This window comes from Strix uralensis, chromosome 1, assembly GCF_047716275.1.
Source record: "Strix uralensis isolate ZFMK-TIS-50842 chromosome 1, bStrUra1, whole genome shotgun sequence".
NCBI lineage: Eukaryota > Metazoa > Chordata > Aves > Strigiformes > Strigidae > Strix > Strix uralensis.
Genome location: NC_133972.1, coordinates 51,990,956 through 52,011,652, shown reverse-complemented (window position 1 = coordinate 52,011,652; position 20,697 = coordinate 51,990,956).

Below are 20,697 nucleotides of genomic sequence, written 5' to 3'. Positions count from 1 at the left end.
TTGACGGATGGACCACTCAGTGGATAAGGAATTGGCTGGATGGTTGCACTCAACAGCTTGATGTCCAAGTGGAGACCAGTGACAAGTGGTGTTCCTCAGGGGTTGGTACTGGGACCAGCGCTGTTTAACATCTTGGTCAGTGACACGGACAGTGGGATTGAGTGCAGCCTCAGCAAGTTTGCCAACGACACCAAGGTCTGTGGTGCGGTCAACACGCTGGAGGGAAGGGATGTCATCCAGAGGGACCTTGACAAGCTCGAGAGGTAGACCCATGCAAACCTCATGAAGTTCAACAAGGCCAAGTGCAAGGTCCTGGCACATGGGTCAGGGCAATCCTAAGCACAAATACAGGCTGGGCAATGAGTGGATTGAGCAGCCCTGTGGAGAAGGACTTGGGGGTATTCATTGACAAGAAGCTCAACGTGACCCAGCAATGTGCATTTGCAGCCCAGAAAGCCAACCATGTCCTGGGCTGCATCAAGAGCTGTGGCCAGCAGGTCAAGGAAGTGATTCCCCCCCTTTACTCCACTCTTCTGAGACCCCACCTGGAGTTCTGTGTCCAGCTCTGGGGCCCCCAACATAAGAAGGACATGGACCTGCTTGACTGGGTCCAGAGGAGGCCATGGAGACAATCAAGGGGCTGGAGTAGCACTCCTGTGAGGACAGGCTGAGAGAGTTGGGGTTGTTCAGCCTAGACAAGAGAAGGCTCTGGGAAGACCTCATAGCAGCCTTCCAGTACTTCAAGGGTGCCTACAGGAAAGATGGGGAGGGACTTTTTACAAGGGCATGTAGTGATCGGACATGGGGTAATGGCTTTAAAATGAAAGAGGGTAGAGGTAGATTAGATGTGAGGAAGAAATTCTTCCCTGTGAGGGTGGTGAGGCACTGGAACAGGTTGCCCAAAGAGGTTGTGGATGCCCCATCCCTGGAAGTGTTCAAGACCAGGCTGGACGGGGCTTTGAGCAACCTGGTCTAGTGGAAGGTGTCTCTGCCCATGGCAGGGGAGTTGGACTAGATGATCTTTAAGGTCCCTTCAAACCCAAACCATTCTATAATGCTATGATTTAAAACTGTGAAACCATTTTACAAACAATATTTTTTTTCCCATTTTTTTCTTCTTTGGTTTTCTTTTCTGGTTTGAAAACCAGGAAGGTTAGGCAGAATACCTGCCCAAATTCGGTATCTGCGAGTCATACTCAGGAGGAGAGCAAGCACTATGCCAAGCAGAAAACAGCTGAGGAGAGAAAGTCAGAGCCAGTTAAGCAGAGTACACCACCCAGGAGATCCAGCCGAAGCACTGCTTTGCAGCCAACTGCAACCAGAAGGAAAGCTATAGCAAGAAGCCATAGAGGCATGACCCAGAGCCAAGGATGAAGAACATCATGCTGAAGGAGAGGATTAGAGGAAATATAAACATCACAAGATCAGGTGTGCAGCCTGTAAATGTCAACATATTCAGACCAAAGAACTGCAGCACGCCAGGATCAGCGAGTGCCCATCCACCCTCATCACCATCTCCTTCTGTTGGTATTAACCCTTCCCAGCACCTCCTCGAGAGCAGGAAGCTCCTTCCTCTACATATTTTTAATACATCTCTATTTCTCTCTGTCCGCCAATTTTTCCACTTGTAGCTGTTTATCCTCCCACTGACTCCCCTGTGTGCTGCCATTTATATGGCACTGCTGTTTGGAAACAGGCACCTACTCACTTCCTTTCATCATTCATTCAGTCAGTTTCACACCCTGCCTACCACTTGTCTCAGGATTTTATGCAGAGGATTCTTCAGCTCTCTGGTGTGCATTTTCCATTGCCTGCCAAGTCCCATGTAACATCAATCCCTGGTAATAAAGCTGCTGCCAAGTGTGATGTCCCACCAGTTCACATGGGGAAACCTTCCCTTGGATTTCACAACAGGACTGGGTCCTAGAAGGTCCTCAAACTTTGCATGTAAGCTCCCTATAATGCTCAAGGACCCCAAAATATCAACACCCCCTTCTCATTTGCATTCATGGAAACTTATCACAAAAGCAGTACTGGACACAGGACCCCAGACTGCATGTGGCACCATGCTTTGATGAGCACAGATCCAGACATGACTTTGGAGACAGATTTGGTTTGCAGAGAACTTTTGCTCTCATGTAGATTCAAAATGCCATCTCCAATCTCCACAGCACTGGAGAAAGAGCACGACCCAGCTGTTGGAGGGCTGTACAGATCTAGATCACTATGTAGTAGCCTCACAAGCTACTTTACATGCTTTCACCCCCCCAGGGAACTGGCAGAACAAACTGTAGGACTTCAAAGTGAGGTTTCTTTTCTCAATCTTCCCTCTTTCTGTGGTCCTTTAGAGAATGGGAAGACCAAAAACCACACACAGCACAGTGCTGAAAACATCCAGCTCATTTTGAGCTTCTAGAATGTTCTTAGAAAGCACAATCCTAGCTAAACTTTCACAGTAACAGCCTCACATGTACGTATGTATGTACACACACACAAACCCCACAGCTGCAGTCACTGAATTGGTGGCAGGCACTTCCTCCTTAGGCAGGTAGACCTAAGATAAGAAACACAACTGAGAGCTCACAAGTGTGTATTTTGGGTCCTAAATCTCTCTCATACAAAGCCTTTCCATGCTCTGCACGTCAGTCATTTCAATAGTTCAAGAAAATATCTAATGATATGAAGCATCAAAAGATGTATCAAGTCAAGAATATTTCAGAATACGTTACAATGCCTTCATCAGTGTGTTCTGTACAGACTAATTCACATGCATGAAATTAAAAATGCTTCCCTCTGTCCCACATACTCTTTAATTCACAATGGAAATACAGTATGCCAAAGCACCCTTCTGCTTTTGCAATGCTGGGCTCTAAAATATTGGCCATAGCTTCGTAAGGTCTTTACGTCTCTTATTAACAAGACCTTAGTGAAAGATAATCTGTATAATGAGGTAAAGATCAACAAAACGACATACAAATTCCTGTTGGTTTTTGCTGTTTGGGGTTTTTTTTTTTGCGGGGGGGGGGGGGGGGGGGCGGGGAATGGGGACAGAAGGGAGGGCTGGGGTTTTCTTAAGCTGATTACTAATACAAATTGTACACCAAGAAAACCATATTTTATCTTATGAGCTTTCTTGAGCTTTCATATAAATGAAGCCCTACTTTCAGAATCTTCTACATATCCAAACAGATTAAATGTATTTTTCATCTGATAGATGTGCATTTAACGTAGAATCTTTCAAAAATAACATAAGCACATATTTCAAAGCAAAAGAAATAGCCTTTTTTTATTTTCTGTGATAGAATCATATGAAAACTCAAGCAAAATGAAAAAAGGATAGCAATCATCACTTTTTACTTTTTAAAAAATGTATCAAATAAAAAAAACCCCATTATTTCTATGCTAAAACTCACAAATAGGCTTAATGCATTAAGAAGTCAGGGGGTGGAGGGGGTTGTTTGTTTGTTTTTTAGAAGTAGCTCATTCCAGTGAAAATATAATCTTCCTTTCATTCTGTAAACTCAAAAGACCTAGGGTTACATATTTAATTACTAGTCCCATATGGGAAAGCCTCCTACAGACACATTGGTGCAAAACCAAATTCTCCTTGCAAATAACAGAACTCGAGTTAAATTTTATACATATAAAGCTGAGTTATATATAAAAGGTAAGTTGATTTATATATAGAAGGTAGGTTGAGTTTTTAGAAATATATATATAAAGGCATGAGACCTGATATACACTGGACAAACAAGAACTCCTGCTGCTACAAAATTGATTGAAAAAGGTAAAAACACACAAAACCTAAAAATGTTACCTTAAAATAGCTTAATTCAAAAATTATTTCAAACGGCACTTTATGAAAACATAACTGAAGTACAGTAGCAGACAAGAAACAAATATTTTTATAGATCTCCAAGTTTTTGCATACATTCCTAAATTTTTATTGTAAATGTCAAGAATCACTAGCAAACTTCAGCCAAAGTTAAAAACAAAAAAGTAACTTCTGCACTAACTTATCGGCTTTGTATACAAGATACTGTACTTGCATACAGAATATTCAGTTTCTTTTTGGATCTAGTTTACTTAGAAGTCAGGCCCAAAGGTGCCTAAAATAAGTACTTAAATCAAAACTGTATTTAGGAATTTATGTGAACATGACTAGTTTTCCAGATATATGGGGCATGCAGAATTCCCACTAAAGCCAGAGAAGTTGCAAAGCTTAATAAGTTTTAAACAAAAACACAGACATGTAATAAGGGGTACCCCTTTCAACATTCACATGCTGATGCTGATCTTAAGTGTACATATGAGGTATACTCCTTTCCGTTTTCATACCAATGGTCCTGAAATAAAAAGGAAAACTGAACCAGATCCTGAGATTGAAAATCAGATCACAATTAACCATTTTGTTATGGATACACATGTCACTAAGGTAATAGAAATTCCACAATCTCTTGGATTAAAGTCAAATTTCCCCCACAAGAAAAAGTACATGTGCTTTGGATGGGAAATAATTTCCAACATTTTATGAAATTCCTTTTTAGGCATCACTACACTCTTAAACAAAAATCACAGCTGAAAACTGCCTTGTCTCACATTCAGTAGACAGACAAAAGCATATTTAAAACCATGCACCATAAAAAGTTTTACAGTCAAAAGGAAAAAAACACATTAGAAGCTCTGGAAAAAAAATAAGGTACTTAAGAATACATGGTAAGTTGTTTAGGTTCCAAATACCATAAAATATTAGTAAGTTCGCAATCATTCATGTATTTTAGAACAGGCTGTTCCAGAATTCCTTAGGAAGGCAGAAAAACTAAGGACACCACCTGCTTCCACTCATGGTCTATCCCCCCCACCCCCACATTATCTCTCATGCACTGCCAGAAAAACCCATTTCATGTGGGCCTGCATGATTTTAAAATGTGAGAAAAATATTCAGGGGAGAGAGGGTTTTAAAAAGTGGCTGAGGTGGAAAAAAAAAAAAAGGAACTACATTTTAAAATAACTGTAATTTATTGACAGAAAAATTAACTTTTCTGCTAGATGTAATTTTCAATCCACCAATTTTAAAATTAACAGTTAGGTAATGCATATGCACAAGCACATTGTTTGTGCAGTACCTAGAGAAAATAAGGAAAAATCATGAGACAATGTTCAAGGTGGTACAGTCTCTAAACTATTTTGGATCTGCTGCTATATTACCAGATTTGAGTAAGGAATGTTAATCTTCACCTTCGCCTATGAGCGGGCAGAAACCGCAGAACTTCTAAACATGCTGGCATAGTGTTCAGATAATAAAAGTAAGATCAGGAATGGTGAATAGTTTTCTACCAAAGACTTTCAGAACTCCAAATTACACAAGAATTAGCCTCATGACTGGTGTCCAGTGGGTTTTCCTCTATTTACTTTGCTAATATGAGTGACCTCACTAATAAACACCTTTCCTCACCCCTGCTACTACTTTAACAGTCAAATGACACAGGCATAATATCTCTCCTTTAGGAAAAGCAACAGAAGTAGAATAGTTATAAATCTTTATTATCCAGAAATGGGTACAACTTTTAAAATTACTTAAGATTCAAAGATGCATTTTTACAGAAAAAAATGGTTTAAGATGTCCTGTAAATCTGTCATTCATTTAATTTAGGTATGTCCTGAAGTCTCCTATATTAAAGAAATGAACTGGATTCAATGACAGAATATTTTCTTAGATGATTATTTAAAGATCGGTAGGTCTTAAATCTGGACCTCTTTCTTGTTATAAATGTTCTTATGAAGCTCATTACCAAGTTTACTTTAGGCAGTTAAGAAAACAAAGAGTCAACACTGGCACTGAGTGAAAGATGCACGTGGTAAAGGACATCCTCCAGCCCTTCCACACTCTAAATTGTATTGGATTTACCCTAGAGATCTTCTACTACACACACTCCCTTTAAAGCATATTAAGTACTATTAAAATAAGGTAAAACTAGATGTTTACAAAAAATCTAGCAACTAGTCCTATGACTGCCATATGCTGTTAGCTGTCAGTTTTTATGCCCTTTGCTCAGTTACTCTACCATGGATATCCTTAGCCCAGCTACAGCATGCGCTCAGGTGATACTGAGCATCTGACAAGCTGTTCTGACAGGAGGCTGCTAAATTCTGAGCAATAAACAACTAATGTAAGAACAGCACCACCAAATCACATTTAAGTCACTCCAAATTCCTGTCATGTGGTTCCAGCAGCTTTACTCCTCTGCTTCTTCTGATGCTCTCCTGGTTTTCAGACCAACTATTTCCAGGTGTGCCTCTGCAAGCAGGGAGCTCTGTGTCCACCTCCACAGCTATTTGTATCTGCTTTGCCTTCAGAGCACACCAACAACATTGCCAATTACAGGAATAGTTTTTGAAATGTCAATATGGATGCTCTGAAAGCTGGACTGAGACAAATAACTCATTTTGCAGACCTCTAGCTAGTTATTCAGATGTCAATGGTCTCCAGCCACTACTACCAAGACTTTAAACCAGTACCCTAAGAGAGAATAATACCATTTCCTCACTACCTAGCTCATCAGCTATCTAATGCTTTTTCAAGTGCAAATATTGCTATACCTTCAACTGTTGCTATGCAACACTAGGTCTTATATTTCCTAGAAAGATGTGAAGGAAATTGGACTCCTGATCCTTAGTTTAACTACTATTACTCACCACCATATCTGCTATACACAATTTGGATTAATACTCATTGAGGAAACCAGGTTATAGTCTTCAACAATTTACTTTTAGAATCTGGGCTCTGCTCCAATGTATTTCCCCCCTCATTTAATATTTAATTCTCTTTTTGAACATGACCTGCCCTGCAATTTTAAGAGAAACCATCTGAGTTCTTCATGCAGCTATATTATAGTCTTTTTGCTTCAGAATTGCTCCCACAACAGTATCAGGCATGTCTTAGGGATAATTATGTTTTATGGTTATAAAAGTCAGCATTGCTGGAATGCAAGAGGACTAAAAGTACAGTGCACACACAAGGTTCATAACGCAGCCCTTTTCATACCCGCAGAAGGAATTCCACCCCATAAACAACCTCCCCCCCCCCCCATCTTCAGGCATTCTGGGACAACAAATCACCATATCAATCAGCATAACTTTCAGAAGTAACAGCAGGATTTTTTTTTTCTTCCTAAGGCCAATTATTTGCTCCTCTGTAGACATGCAGACATTTTTAGTAACACTTCTGGATAATCAGCTTTATCAGCCAGATGGTACATTTTTTGGAACAAGAGACATGGGCTGTTTGTTTCACCACAAACTGGGGCAATCCATTTTGATAAGAATTTAATTCACAGTTAATACAGATTGTTGGCATCTGGTTTTATATGAATTGATTGCACAGACAAACCAGGTCAAGATCAGCTCTGGGTAAGATGACCAACAGATCTAATGGTGAACTCCTGCCACTGCATGTCAGCGTGGAATTTGACTAACCAGAAGTTGTCCATGCCCCAGAGAGACAGAGCATGTGTTATGTGTGCCCCCCATGAATGCATTTTAAAGGAGGGAGGAAAGGGACAACACCAGTAAATGCTCTCCCATTTCACTTGGGTACACACACCAACAGAGTTGTTTACTCTGTGACATACAGCCATGCTTCTTAATACTTGGGCTTCATAGTGCCTAAATTGAAAAGAGATTAGTCAAAAAGAAGTAATTATAAGACTGAAACCATTTCATATAAAGTACACTTAATTATTTTGTTTAAAACAGTTTTAGCATAGTAGATTCTTTTGATAAAAAGATAATCTGCTGACCAGAATCACTGAAAGTTCCAAGAATTGCACAACTTTTACATTGTATTTACAGTCATTTCCAGAGTAACTTTCAGCAAATCGCTTCACCTTGTTTCTCTCCAAACTCACACTAGGCCTTTCTTTATCACATTAGAAAGCTTGTAAGTGAAATTGTCTTTGGGAAAACATCATTTCAGAATACATACCTAAAGTTCAAACTGAAGATAGATTTTGAGAATGTGAACAAAATTACAACCAGACCTCAAAATATTTACTTTGAGATTTAGTATGTGTGGGGTACAAGAGTCCAAAACTGACGTATGGCACAGAAGATTATTTTATCCTTTGCATAATAATACACTTGATACATGTTATATTTTCTGTTTACATTATTTTATAGAACCTGAACTAGATCATTTAAAAGCAGAGTTATTAATCTAATACAAAATGGACATTTTCCTGCACATCTCAACTGCTTTCTGATAGAGACTCTGTAGAGTCACAACCGCAATGAGAAGGAACAAAGCAGTTTCCCATCAAGTGGGGAAAAAACAGTTCCCATTAAGTAGTTTCATCATGTAAAGCTCTTTTTTCACTGAAAATTAAGAGAGTCAGGTTCCCAAGTCACAAAATAAGCACACACAACAGCATGTTTATGCTGTTCACTGATTTCAAACAGTGCTACCAATCCTAAGCACTGGGAAAAAAATCATGACCCAAGAAAAAGATTACTCATGGTTATTAGAGAAGGAAATTCAGAGGGGTTTCTATTTGATCTTAGAGATTTCACCCTTCACAGTTCACATCTTCATGTTTTTTCTGCAATAATGACAAAGGCAAGAGATTACTGGCATTTGAAGAACTAAGGCTGCATCTCCTACAGTCACAAGACTTGGAGACAGAGCTGTAGATAGCAACACAAAGCAACCGGATAAAATCTCAATAGCTACCAAAAAAATCAATCAAAGCATTTCAAGATCCCCATCACAGGCATTCCCAGATGCCACCTGTGGGTGATGCTGCATTCCTCTGTGACCACAGAGTCTGTTACCGCTCCACACACCACCACCCCTCCCTCCGTGGGTCCCATGCAATGGGCCAGCTCTTGTTTCAAGTTTACAGTAACCAGGAGAAGAGTAGGAAGACACATGTCCTTCCTGTTGCATCTGGGAACAGCAGAGGAGATCAGGAGACAGACAGACATCAGGAAAATAGAAGGTCTGCAAAATTTGCTGTTGATTTCATTTGAACAATACAAGATGCAGAACATTAGGAGGTTAAAAAAAAAAAAAAAACAACAAAAAAACCAAACTCCTGCAGACTGAGTCTCAGTCTTCAATTCCACCAAAAACTGGTTTTGGCTGATGCAGCTATTCAATTTCAGCAGACTTCTGTCAGGGTAAAGTGAGCCTAGAAAATTCAGTGCTTCTCTCTACCGATCTGTGCTTTTTTTTTTTTTTTTTTGATATGGAAGTAGGAATTTTTGTACAGTTTAAGATGTAACATTTATTGCACGGAGGGCTCCATTCACAAGATTTTTTTTTAATGAAACATGAATATAATCTTTTGAAAGTAAACCAGCAAAAAACAGAAATTACACTGCAAAGTTGTGTCTGAAACAGCATTGAGAGAAAAAGTGTTTTAAACCACTGTTAATGACCGAACTTAAGTACTGTATGAGAGTAGGCAACATAGCCTAAACATGAATTTTTGTACCTGCACTCTAGCTGAGGAAGCAGTGCTGGTTTTACGTGCAAACTATTAGGACAGGAGTTTGAAGCTCCTGCCAGGCACCCAGGACACAGAACACATCATCACCCAGCACATATGAAGCAGTGGAGAAAGGTCCGGTCCCCCTTACACTCAGCCTCACTTCATACTGGTTTTGCTTTGAAGCAAGTTAACTTTGTGCTGCACTTTGAAGGACATTGCAATGAATGTGCATTTCATTGCTAATGTGAAATTTAGCCAGCTAATGTGAAATTTCAGACTCAAAATTATTACTTCCTGCATTTGTTAGTTTTATGGTAAAATAGCAGCAAGTTATTATTAATAAATTCTGGCATCTGATCAAAGTACAACAATTTGGAACCCTCCAAAATCTTTTAAAATACATAAATATATTTTAACAGCAGCAAATAATCTAATCAAAAATGAAAAGTGATGGACAGCTCTAACAACAAAAATCTACAAGTTAAAGCTGCAGAAGAGACGGATGAGGGGGTTACGCTTTATTTCAGGAAGCCTCCTAGCAATCCTTCAGCAGCTACAAAAGGACCAAGGCCCATTTTATTCCATCTCTTTTAGCATTCTCTGAATACCACAGAAGGCCTCTAATGATTTGTGCAAGTGGTAATTATTCCATTTTTCTGGTTAGCCTGGAAAATGCCTCCAAAGTGTGCCATATCCTTCTGTGGGGCATGGCACTAAATCAGTCCTCAAAGTCAAGCCCTCAGCAAAACAGCTCTACTTGTTCACTCATTTACTGGGGCTTTTGGACAGAAACCAAACATGCCAACATACTGTTTTCTCTTAATACTGTTCTTTCGTTCAGTCTTTGCCAATTCCCCAGCATAGTGAACATGTGGTGTTATGACTACAGAGCACTTTATTATTTGCTATATTATAGCAAAGAATAATACCATGAAACGTTCTTGCCATCACATCCATACTCACAACTCCCATGCCTGTGCACCTCCCTCATTCTTCTTTCCAAATTGCAGCTGGAGGAAGGCAGAAAGGTAACAGCTTTGTATTTCAAAGAGAAATGAGCATACCCAGCACGCCTCTAGGATCAACATCATAAATTGGCTGACAAAGGACAGGCACATACTAGCATGAACCTGCATTTCTTATGTGTCCTTAGTTTGGGGCAAGCAGAAGCAGCCTCTTTTATGCCAGGATGCTTATACGCTATAACAGGAGCTGCAAGCAAGTCTCCATTCCTGCCTCTCTGGACACTGTTGGAAGTGCCTTGTGGCTCCTGAACATGAAAGGACTAGAGGTTCAGAAGCATCTGCCACGTCTGCCCTCCAGCCTAAACCTGAGTGTTGTTCAAAGTCTGATGGGTCACTACCATCACTCCTAGTAGCAGCTGCTGGGTGGTACAATGCCAATGCCACCACCACACAGCAGGGACCAACACATAGCAGCAGGTGCCACAGGGATAACCTCCATGTCAGGGAAACCTCAGCATCTCCATCTGCCACCAAAGATAGCTCAACAGTGCCCCAGCTTCCCCTGTAAACAGAAGGGCTTCATTGTCCTAAATACCTTCACAGAGGGGACACACACACACACTCACTGTCCTCATCGTTTCTGTATACAATACCTTATACCCCCATCTTGTGGGCTTGAACTGCTCTAACAGTTAAAGACATATTTTAATGCAGATGGGGGAGGGTAGAAAATGAAAAACCAAAACACACTGCCTCTTGAGAAGAAGGAACAGAAGATATCCTACCCACCTCTGAGGGGATGCAAAGGGCCACTATTGTGAGCTTTTGGAGGCCAGCTCCTTTTTGGATAGAAGGTACTTCTGACTTTAGAAGGTCTATGAAAGGAAAATTAGACATTTGCTATAATATTTTAAAAACACTTCAACAGTATAGAAGGTCTTCATATTGTAATCCAGAACTATTTCTTGCACTTTTCAATTAGTTTTAAATAAAATTGCTTTGAATTTTTTATTGTAATCAACAGTATTTCTGAGGTTAACAAAAGTTCCCTTTACTGCCAATGTACAAAAAAGTCTAAATGTCTGTTCTCAGAACAAAAATGGTACAAGCTAAGTATGTAAAAACTAGATCATAAAAAACCCCCACCATACACAGTCACCCTGTCATTCCCAACCGAGTGTAGCCAATTTGTGGCAATTAGCACATTGTGCATAGCACAATTCAACCGGCTGTTCGCTGGGCTACCAAAGAAATTCTGGGTGGCGGTTTGCATTAAAGCTTATCAGCAGTGCTGACAAGGGATGCCAGTGCATCAGCAAACACCTTCTAAAACATGCAGCAGTTTGGCTGCTGTTTCTACCTGTCAGCCACTTTTCAGTGAGCTGTTATCAGGAGGGAGAACACTTAATCACAGCTCTCTAGCAGCTAATATTAAAGGAGAGGACAGGATGACTTCTGGCAAATTAAAGTCAGCTGAAGTTATCATCCTTTCCCTCATGGCCACACTGTTCCCCAGGCCAGTGTGGGATAATTTTAATCCGTTGCTGTAAGACAACCACAGTTTTTGTTTTCTCCCATTTCAACTGCCTTTTGCATGAAAGGCTGGGTCTTAGCCAAGAATGAGCTTGCAGAATTTTGGCTTGCTAATGCAGGATCTGATTTCTCAATCCATAACTTAACTTACACTGAACACTTACTATAAGGGTATCCTTATAAAACATACTAGAGATGTAAAATTTCTAAGCACATCATGTTCTGAAAAATATTCACCATATTATTTACTTCGCAGCTAATAATTGCTCTTGGATGCAAAGACCTTAACACAGAAAGATCTTAAATATAACGTGTTATGGAGGAATTAAAATGAAAGATGCGGTCCTTCAAGGGCTGTGGTCCTCAGAAATGCTGCTCTTACTGATGCCTTTTTACAGACTTTCAAAAGGTTTCAATTTGTGCCTTTTAAAAAAGGAAAAAAACCACCACTAAACATGACCTAGAATTCATGTTCCTTCAAGTACTTCACAGAAATTTATGATAGCAAAAATGCCTGTGAATTTCTACCTTTTTCCTTCCTTCACTACTCCTATCTCAAGACTATAAGCCTGATCTTCCCTTCAAACCCCATTTTTCCACTAATATTTTCAAGAAATTACTGCATCAACAGCCTGACAAAGGTACCCTTGAGAGGTGTGAATGGCTACAGACAGGGAGTTGGGTTCAAACTCTGATAAAGCAGCCTGAGCAGGAAGAGTAAGAGATGCACAGAATTGCAAAATTCATTTTCTTTTTGAATCCATTAGCAAGCAGATCTGAATAAATTAGTTTTGACAAACACAGCACATTCTCACTGACCACAAAAAACCAGAACATTGAAATGCAATCTAAAGGCACTCCTGGAGCTGTATGGAAATAAGATAGCTTCTTACAGCAATGTTTACACCAGCATGCTGGATTGACAGAAAACTAGAGGTAAATTTTCCAATCACAGCACCCAGATGCTCTGAATTCAGTAGCTTCACTGCTCAGCATAGGCACTGTCACAGTGCGCCAGGGATGTGACTAAAGGATGAAGGTCCATGTCTGGAAAGTGGGGCTGTGCCAGTGTTACAGCTCCTGTCCGGGGTTGATCTCTGCATCCTGCAGCAGCCTTATGGGGCTCAGCTTCCCTCATACCCCATAGTCCTCCCACAGCCAACAGCAGTTTGCTTTGATTTGTTAGCAGTAAAGTCAAAGGAGATGGAGGAAGCTCTTCTATCCTGGCAGAAGCCAAGCTTTTCCGATTATCTCATCCTCAACAAAACCCAACGTGCATTTGTTACACAACTGACTGAGGATAGCGCTGCAGCATTGATGACTAACCTGGACAGCTGTAACCCTTCTGCTTACAACAAAGAATGAAGGAATTGCTATGAGAAACAGCACAGCAGCTCACCATGTACAAGAATCCCAAAGAGGAGCAAGATTAATTTTAAATAAAACTAAATATTTAAACAAATGTAATATTGAAGCAATAAAATAGACAATAAGCAAAACTGAATATATGTTAACATATACATGCATAAACTCATGCCACACTATTTTTCAACACTGCACACAGAGCTCTATTGATTTTACTTTCTAGCTATGTCACATAGAAAGCAACACACACAAACTCAGGAACCCCCCCCAAGATGGCACTTCACCAAAATAAAAAGAAAACATTCAGTTTAACCAGAGCTTAAAATGTTCCCTTTGACACAAAACAAGGTATGTCACTCTGAGAAAGGCCACAGCAGAAAAACGGCATGGGTTCAGCTGGAAGATGAAAGCGCTGGAATTCAGGTCTGTGCACCCAAGTCCTGACATGAATGGAGGGGAGCAAGCAGTTGAGCCCTGCTCCAGCTGGCACAGGGGGCCGAGCCCCAGACCACCGCACATTTCACTCGTGTGCAAGCCCGTAGCCAACAGGACTAGGAGGAAAAGGAGGCATCAACTTGTTCTTTTAGCTGCAAAATGTAAGAGCTGTGCAGAATGGAAGGATTTGCATGCATGCAATTCCTTCCCATCATCCTGAGCTTGTATCACCCATCCCCGTGGACTGTGCTATAGGGTACCAAGTGCTCTGGGACAAGGACTCTGCTTCACCCCTTAACTTGGGGCTCTGAATTAAGATGTACATATCCTGCTAGGACAAGGGATGGGACAGGGATGCATCTTGTTACTGATGCTGAAGGATGCACCTTCAGTACAGCATTGAGGGAGACCCTTTAGCCCAGCTCTACACAAACCTTCCCAAGGTGAGAAACCATGGTTCAAATTCTGCTGTAAGCAGGGCAGAAAATGGATTTGAAATTGGATCTCTTCCCTCTAATATTTTACTTATCAAGCTAAGGACATTCTCTGACTTTCAGTCTGTGGGTTAGTGAAACATAATGACCTGCATTAAAAGGAATTATTTTTAAAACACATCAATACAATAGCTGTGGAACAGTATCACCAGTGCTTCAGAAGAAAAGCCCACACCAATACTCACATCTTTTATTCATATATTTTCATGAGACTGAAAGCTCTCATACTTTAAGATTCACGTAAGATAAAATATTGGATATGCACAAGGATGAAGATTGCAAGAGTTCTTACTGTTCTCAGGATCCTGGATAAAATGAAAAAGATTGATGGGCTCTGGAAGAAGCCTCCCTATGTACGCAGCACTATTTCAAGGTTTTTCACATCTTCTGGTCTACATCATTTGGCTAAATAGACAGGAGAGAGAGTTACCAGGTTGGACAGTTGTATTCCTCTACTTGGGGACAGTTTTAAAGCTGTTTGCTGTGACTATCAAAGTATTTTTATTTTTTTAATTCATGTTGATCCATGCAGGAGACAGAACAACACTAAAAAATGTACTAACATAAGGGTGGTGGAGAAGGAGGATAGCTCACTTAAACTACACATTCACCAATCATGCAAAAAAATGTTTGGCTTTTCTTGTATTTGCATGGCAAGTGTTGCCTCTTTGGGCATAAAATTCATCCCCAGGGACTGCACACAGCATCCCCCTGCTTTCTGCCTCAGCCAGCAGCACAAATCAGCACTGCACAGCAGAAAGGAGGTTCCCACCCAGGAGACACCGCACAAGATACTAATGACCTTCCTTCCTGTTCATGATCATCTTCCTGCTTCTTGGGAGATAAGGAGGTAGCAATTGTGAAGTTATCAAAATGTTTGTCTTCAGATTTCTAATCTGTTTTTAAACACAGGATGGACCTAAGACTGGACCTGAAGTACTTAATGATTCTCCTACTGTAAATGAGGATGTGTCTGAGCTAACTACTATATTTTTCAACTATATTTGAGAGTTTCCCACTACATACTATTGAAAAGGCTGCTAGCTTTAGATGAAGAGGCTAGAATAACTGCAGAGAGCATTTCTGCTGTCTGAGAGAAGACTCAATGTGATTTTGAGTGAACAGTCAGTCACTATAAAAATGTTTTTAATAGGGTGCTGGGCTACTCAGGTCCAAGCCGCAGGCAAGAAGTACACAGGGCCCCTAGGAATTTCAGTTATCAACCAGAGATTACAGTATCTGTGGCAAGCATGCAAGCAGTGCCAAGTTTTACTTATCCATTGCAGCCAATGAATCTGATGAAGCCGATTCAATGACTCCGGGATTCCTAGAGAGAATGAGTTCTGAATAAAGTCATACAGCTAGGTGAAACACACAGAAGAGTAATAGGCAGAGATAGGCTTCTAGAAAGTTTTGGGTTTTGGTTGGGGTTTTTTTGCTATCATCTAAAGCACCATTAAATGATGGAGAGCTGACATTATTTATTAATTGGGTTGTTAATTTAAGAATCTTGCTAGTCTGCACACATAAGAGCAAACACTTGAGCATAGACACAGCACTGTAAATACAGTTTTATTTTGAATGAGGTTCTTGCAATGCTAATCCACAATTTCCGCTTTAAGATTAAATCCTTCCCACGCAGAACCCCTTGTTATTAACACTCACAAATGACACCTAAGATGCTCATAAATACCTATTAGGAAATGGCACCTTTCAGAAAAAGCACATAAAAGCTGTGCTCCAGAGATAACACCCATTTCTTGTGAGTCTGCAGATGGAATCAAAGTTACTGATTTTGACCTCTCATGATTGCTGTCATACACGATGGCATTAGCAGAGATATTCAGGGCTAGAGCACTCCACCAAGACGAACAGTTCCCAGTGCAGTGTTTCCCCTGTTCTCACAACGCACATTTCTCACCCTGTCTGCCAGAATCCAGATTTGTTTTAGTTACAAGACCATCTGCTTTTTGAAAGGCTTTTTTTTTTTTTTTGATGACAGATGGATGAGGTTCAAATTCTTTTTGTAACCAGCAATGAATTTTTACAATTCATTGTCTCTGCTGCTTACTGTCTTGCTTTAATTACTTGAAAGGAAGAACCCTCATGGGGGAAGGAGTTTTCCAAATGCATAAAATTTTTGAACCAAAATAAGCATATAAAATAAATTTCTGATGCTTTAACTGCAAATAGTCTAGCTCCAGGTTTGTAACCTAGTTCTGTAATCCTGTATTGGCTCAAGTTTCTCTTTCATGTCCCAGAATAAAGGGATGTGGAAGCAGAGGGAATACTTTAAGGGGCTATCTATAGTGTTATAAGCATCATTTCCCCCCCCCAGAGTCTCACAGTATCATCTGGCTCTTTCAAAGTCTTAGTTCTTGAAGTCTGGTGTTTGCAGAAGAGCTACACTTACTTTTAAAAAGCTCACCAAAAAACAATAGACTTCTAGCCCTTAATATTTAAGGAATAAAAACTTTAAAAGTTGGTAGACAGATTTATGGGTTTTGCTTACATTCTTTCCTATTTTAAAAACCTCTCCATTTTTATTTCATATTTAATACCCTTTTTGGAGTGACAACCTTGGAATAGCAAATAAACCTCCATGATACCCCTAAAATATAGTAAAAGAGTCCCCACTAATACTGTGCTGCCAAACCTTGATCTGCAAGCCATAAAATATACATCCACTAGCCACAAGCACCCCACTACATACCTCAGGAAGAGGGAGGCGTTGGGAAGTGCATCACTGAGAACAGGAGGATTTGGGGGCCCCATGGTTGACTGCGGCTGTATCGGGTTTGCACCCTGGCTCCAAACCGACATCACTACATCGCCCTCAGCCCAGCCTCAGCGCTGCTTTAGTTATTGCCCCATGGTCAGGGACTGGGGTTAACCTACCCCACCACAGCTCCCCTGTCAGTCATGCACATAGCCCCGAAACAGGACACACACTTGGATTAGGGACAGCTTCGGGCAGCTGAAGAACCCCACAGTGGCTACTCCACTGTATCAGGAGGCCTAAGCTCTGTGCGAACAGGGAATGGAGGGGAGGGGAGCCAAAGAACAAATAATCGAGCGAAACACTAAACAATCCTCTAGTTTACATCCCTAGGTTATGCCACAGACTCATTCCATCTGTGAAAATATTTCACAGTGAACTACATGTCATGTTTATATTAATTTCTTAACAGTAAATAAGTGCTGCCTGTACAGCTGTAGGCACCAGCCTCACCATGCGTCTCCCATGCCCCTTGCAGCCAGCGTGCCAACCTCGCAAACACGCACTGCTGAGAAGGGTCACGGCCATATCTCAAACCAGGCACAAATGCTACAGAAAAATCGACCCAGATCAGCAACATTTGGAATCTCTGTCCTTTATTATTCATTCACTATGGAGCCTTTGTAGGCTTCATTCTTGGTTTCAATGAAGCAACTGTTTCAAGAAAAGGAGAAAAAAAGACAGAGGAAAGAAGAAACTCTAAGGAGTAGGGGGAAGCCTGAGGGCAGATATAGAAGTGTAATCAAAAAAAAAAAAAAAAAAAAAAGAAATCTTAACGGGTTTTTGGTCCAATTGCTTCTTGATTTCCCAGAAAACCCAGAAGCAGATGCTTTAATTTACTGTTCCCATAGTACTGTTTAGTGTGCCTTCATCTATTTCCTGATGTTATTCTCATTTTTCCCTCTCATTTACTATGAAAAGGAATAAAAGATCACAAATAATACAGACAAGGAGAAGTGACAGATAGCCAAAGCATTTTTCATCATGCTAAAAATAATTTTTAAGGCAAAGTCCCTACTAACCATATTCTCCTCTGAGAGTAAATATAATAATCTACTCCTCAAAAATCAGTACAGTTTAGATGCTGCCAAGACTTCTAGAACTACCTGTTCTGGGTTGGTTTTTGTTTTGGTTTGTTTTTTGGTTTTTGTTTGGGGTTTTTTTGTTGTTGTTTTGTTGTTTTTTTTTTTAAATAAGACTTAAAAAAAACCCCACTGTAAACCCAAGAAAGCACATTTTTTTTCCACCAGTATTTTCTAGCACATCGTTCAACATTCGCATCCACCTCATTGTATTCTGGAGCTATCACCATATTTCACACATTCTTTTTAAACCTTGATTAATTTAACAGAAAAAGAGAAGGCCAGAAAGAATCTCTGTATTGAAGACAGTCATACTGGATCCAAAGATGATTATATATCACAGGAGCTATTTATTTAAAATTAAGATAGCAATAAAAGTGGTACAGAGAAAAGTATTTGAACAGCACTGACAAACTTCACTGCTGTAATATTTTCCCCATGTTATAAGTCTCATCATCAAAATTCCACCACTGAATCTTTTTTCTGCTTTTGAAAGCTGCAATATGCCAAAGGTTAATTTTAAAAGAAAACACCCACAGAGGTTGCTGACTGATATGAGCTGCGTTTTACAACATGTTTTCTGCCTTTGCACCACACACTCTCCTGTACCTGTGCAGCACCAACAGGCCTGCATTCCAGTCCTTGCACCTCACCAGGCATTTTAAAGAAGAAGGTTGATAAATAATTTCTCCTCCCCAACACTCAAAAGCCAAATAACCTCTAGATACCTTAGCAACAGCCTAGTTCATGGCAGAAACTGGAAGGGAGCTGCAGCTAAGCCTTCCAGTGATCAGCAGAGGTTAAGTGATGCTAGTGACCTCTCCCAGGCTGTGGCCAGCAACAGGAAACCCATTAACAGCTTCATAGAAGGTCCCTGGGCCCTCCTGAAAACCAAGAAGCTGCAGGAATATTTCAGCCCCAGAGGCAGGTGTATGGCTTAGGAGTAAAAAACAAACAGAAAACCCAGAGAGAAGCTGGTGTACTGACACAAAACTGGGAAGGAGCTTTGAAGGAGAATGAGAAGACTTTGCTAGGGATAAACACTCTGCAGAGAAGGGTCAGCCACACAGGACGTTTCCCATTCCCCTGAAAATGGTGATAGATAAAGGGGAACAAAACACCTCAGCAGAAAAAAATGCAGAAGTGAGGAGTTGGTCCCAGGTTCAAGTGACTGACACACAATGTTACCAAATACCAGACCTGTCTGATTTGGGCAGAAGGCCCCATACACGACAACAGACTCACAAATTTCAACCCTGCAGGGACAGCAAACACCAACTGATCATCAACTGGTAGATGTTGAGCAACTGAAACTTCCTCACAGAAGCAACAAGAAATCTCTCTATCCTGATACAGAGTTCAGCCCCCATGTCCTTACATTAATGGGATGGACTGAAGCTTCAGATTATGGAAAAGTCCCATATGTTTCCCTAGCCATGTTCCCCACTGCCAATAAGGTCTTCTTCTACAGTTCTCCCTGGAAGAATTATTCATCCTCCTCAAGCTCATGAGGGGCCAAAATTCACCCTCTCCCATTCCAGAGGAAAGTAAACATCCTTTTTGGAAGGAGCAATCAGATGGTCAAAGTCCAAGTTAGCTTTGCAGCTAATGAGGAACAAAGATGAAATCAAGCAGTTCTTCAAGATACTACCCCAGTGGAGGACTGGCAATGTTAAAAGACAACATCCCTTTCTTCCACAGAGGGACCTGTAAGACCTCCTGAATAAAACAAGGGAAAAAAAGAAGATAACACCTCTTAGTTCTATCTCTTGGCAAGGTGGTGGGAATCAACACGAATCTGGGTGAGACTTGCTTCTCAGTCTGCATGCTGTGGGCAGTTTTTAATCTTAAGATGTACCTGCCTTGAAAATGGCTATAGGGTCATTTCCTAAGGAGGAGCATGATGCTCTGGGGCTCACCATAAGGCATCGTGCATTTATTGTGTTAATGTTGCCCAGGTCATGGCCATGACAAGTGCCGAGTCCAAGCTCTCAGGACATGATGGTAGATAGTCTCCTTATTGGGATTTCAGTGGAAGACACAGCATATCCACAGCTTGGGGAGGAGGAGGGAGTAGAACTATCATCTCAGCAGATAAATTTAACTCTCCAATTAAAACTGATATCTTTATGTTCTCACCAAGAATGTACTAGGGCAGTGCTGAGGGCTACAGAACTGAGGCTACAGTAAGTGGTAAGTGAATCTGCTCCAGCATGAAAAAGATAAGGAGGAACATGGGGCCTCTTCATCACAGCTGTGTTCAGCATGTCAGGATCCAGGAGCTCCTAAGAACTACATCTTGGAGCACAGAAGAAATAAAGAGAGTCTTGCAGTACTCGTTTTTACAGACCATCTGCCTCTCTCTGGATCTTGCAGTCTTTAGAAGAATAATTTTTCAGATTTTATTAACAAAATTTATATATATAAATGGCTGCAGAGATAGGGAAATAGTCTCAGTGCCAAGTCTCTTGACTTGCCAGGTCTGAGAAAGAATCCAGACTGACCAAGTTAAAAAAATACATATATGTGCAAACATACTTCTTAATTTTTTTA